We start from the raw sequence: 3,686 nt of genomic DNA, 5'->3' as shown, positions 1-3,686 counted from the left end.
ATTTAATAATAATTACTAGTGTAGTTCCAACGTGGCATTTGTAGTAGAAGCACAATAAAAATAAAAAAAACAACACTTGCCACGCGTTTACCACAGTATTGGTAGTTTTAATGTGATATTTGTTGTAAATAAACAGTAGCCACAACAATTACCATGCTTTAAATGCATTTTAATGTAAAATCCAAATATTGTTATTTAAATAGTATACTTTATAATGCTATATATTATATATTATGACTTTTTTCTCTCTTTCTTTCTTTTTTTTTTTTACCTGAAAAGACCAAAAGGGCCTCTCGGACTCAGTCAACCCATTCTTGTTTGTGGAGAAGTAACAGAGAAAACCGAAAGCTGCAACAGCAAATATTTGTAATGGTATGTATGAGTTGGTTTGAACCCTTTATCAAACATTTTATTTAGCATTTGTTGTTACTTATTCTTACAAATCCCATAGCTCAATCAGTAAGAACATATTCCCAAAGTCTTAATAATTCACAAGATTTAACAAGTTGTCAAATTCGTATGATTCTCGTACATATAGCTCTGAAAAAAATTAAGAGACCACTTAACATGGATTTCTAAATGTTAAGTGGTCTCTTAATTTTTTTTTCCAGAGCTGTATTTGTATATGAAGAGTTCAGATGCAAAAGCCTCAAAAAGCCACTTCGGTCACATGACATCAGATATTCGATTATTTTTTCTTAATCAGATCAGTTGCAATGTTTATAACGTCCCGTTTGCATGTAAATAATTTATGTGATCACAAAATCAAGTGAGTTATCTACATTTTCAAACAAATTCATATGATATAGCTTGCTATTATATACTTTTAATAATGGGAATGCACACATATCTGTGAACTTACTAAATACATGTATTTAACATTTAATTATGCAACGTTTTTTTACAGCAAGAAACAGTTATGTATGAACTCACAACTTGCATGCAATGTAATACAATTTCCTCTTTCTTTCTGTCTTGCAGGATTACTTGCAGATTACTTTTATTTATTTATTTTTGTTTAAAAGATCTCTACAATATCAAACTCAACAGCTCTTTTAAGAGTCAACCCTTACAAGAGCTTCTAGTGATTCTCAGCGAATCTTGCCGTAATCAGCCCTTCACAGGTAAAGTTGAATATTATCAATATCAGTATATATACTAAAGTATATACAGTTTTAATATATATACTAATCAAATGCTCACCTTAATCTTATGATAAATTAACTTTATTGTAACTGTCTTAATTTATATGTTTTAAAAACAATAGTATTTGCTTCACAGAGTAAGTGAGACTTTCTTGTTTTACAGAAGAGAAGAAAGACCAGACCTTATATCGAAGCAAGCTAAGAAAATAAGTCATTTGTTTAGGGTGAGGAAGGAAGATGGACATCTTGTGCCCGAAGAAGACAGAAAAGTGCGCAAGTCCATTGGTATGTCTTGTATTGAAGCAATGCTGTAATATGTAGTACAAAATTTGATGTTGATCTCTCAAAGGACTATTCATTTCAACAGTGATCATTCTTTCTACTCTGATAAAATACGTACCATTATTCATGTCTAAATCTTTTAATAACTCCTAAAATAAGCAAATGAGGTTCTGTATCTTGGATTTATTTAAAATGGTAAATATTTGTTTTCCCTTTTTGATACAATTATTATTACACTTTTGGCCTTCAGTTCTTAAAAACTGCACCGTCTGTTTGTCTTAGATAAAAGCAGACAAGTGTGGGAAAAAGCATTTAGTTGTTATAAACTCCATGTATTTCTCCATTGTTTTGTAGACCATGGATGGTTCTGGGTAGCTTTAGAAGATAATGAGTTGGGACATATTAGGAATCGAATAGTAAATGTTCTTTGAATTATGTGTAATATCTGGTTAGTTCTTTGGCTTGAAACAAGGCCTTATACTCCACAGACTAAACACATTGCATTTGTGTTTTAAGATGGATAGCAAGAGAAGGCACAAATTCTACAGGAAAAAGATGTGCTGCCAAGGAGGAATACAAGAGGCAAAAACTCTGCTCTCTGAGAACTATACATGGCCATGGGTGCTTCATAAGCATGGTAAGTCTGGTGCCTGGGTACCTATTTCTTAATTCTGTCCATGAAAGTTGTATTGCAGTATTTTAACAATTTTATATTGTCAAGGCTATCACAAGTGATGCTCTTGAAACAAGTAACTAAAGAAATCTAGCATCACTGACAAAGGCTCAGAAGAGACCATGCCTTTCTAAAAGATCTTTTAAAAGATCTACTGTTTAAAAGGTTGCTGTTGATATGGGTAAATTAGTTTTTGTTCAGTACTTGGCTAATATTATGGGCTGCAATATTATACATAATGCTTCAATGTGTATATTATTTTATGTACTGACTGCTGCTTTGTAAATTTAAATCAGGAATTGGCATTTCTGCCCATTTTGAGGTGGAGAGTTTACTGAAGAACATAGGTTAACCTGACTGTACATTAAACTTAATATGAATTGTGTTTGTTGTTTTACTTTTAGACCAGGACTGGAGAACACCGGATTATACGACTTCTTCCTCTGGTTGAAATAAGGCTACACAACATCAGTGATCACATCATCTGTACATTGATTATACTGTAGGGTACAAGTGGGCGAACTGTTTAGAAGAAGAAGAACATGAACATGATAGAGGGAAGAGACAGAAACCAGTCTAGTTGTAATAATGAATCATTATTTTCCAACACTATATCAAATCTGTTTTCTGTATCATAGTTGACTGGATGGGATTATGTGGCACTCATTTGTGTGGCTTCAGCAGCTGTGAATGGATTAATATGATGTTAATGTGTTTTTTAAAACCCATTTTTATTTATCTTGAATCTTATTTGACTTTATTCTACTTTATTAACTGTATACTGTATCCTCCAATAAAGTGTTGAGTGATAAAGTATGGTGAGTATTGTGTATGGTGTTTGGTACAGTAAATACACATTCACCCTTACGCAACAAAAATATATTTCTCAATATATTAGTTGACAATATATTTCTCAATATATTAGTTGACAATATATATCATGTGTCTCCATATATTGTGAAATTTACATGGTAATATATCATATGATATATTATATAATAATATATTATATATGCAAGTTATATATTGCAATATATGGGACAATACTGCAATTATTGCCGTTTTCATATATTGACTAAATACATATCATTATACTATTCAATATATTGCTATATATATTGAAATATATCCTACAATATATGAAATTATATATTGGAAGAGTCATTGTATATTTATGTAAATATATATAAAATTATATGAGATAATATACCTCAATGTACTGGATAATATAATCAGATTTATATGGGAACATATGTCCTAAATATATTGATTTATATTACATAGTATATAATTATCATATATATTGTAAACATGGTAAATATGAAATAATCTAATGTACACTGTCTGTCATATATTTTAAAATATAACAGATTAAAATATAATATAGAAATTAGGGCCGCGACTCGATTAAAAAAAATTAATCTAATTAATTAGAGGCTTTGTAATTAATTAATCGCATTTTAATTGCATATAAATATTTGACCTGAGAACAATGAGAAGTAATTTTTCACATGTATTTTTAGTATACCATTGAATAATGACTGAATACATAAGCTTAATCAACAAAATATTGTTTATTTATTTCA

At 30.0% G+C, this 3,686-nt stretch overlaps 1 long non-coding RNA gene across 1 annotated transcript; it reads left to right on the top strand.

The window, feature by feature from the left end:
* Nucleotides 1–1,035: 1,035 nt before the first annotated feature.
* Nucleotides 1,036–2,886, top strand: LOC137040848 (uncharacterized). Its single transcript, XR_010897994.1, has 4 exons — nucleotides 1,036–1,124; nucleotides 1,309–1,430; nucleotides 1,944–2,064; nucleotides 2,505–2,886. It is a non-coding gene; the product is annotated as an uncharacterized lncRNA (long non-coding RNA).
* Nucleotides 2,887–3,686: the final 800 nt, after the last annotated feature.

This window comes from Pseudorasbora parva, chromosome 15 (assembly GCF_024679245.1).
Source record: "Pseudorasbora parva isolate DD20220531a chromosome 15, ASM2467924v1, whole genome shotgun sequence".
NCBI lineage: Eukaryota > Metazoa > Chordata > Actinopteri > Cypriniformes > Gobionidae > Pseudorasbora > Pseudorasbora parva.
This window is presented reverse-complemented; position numbering and strand designations above follow the sequence as displayed.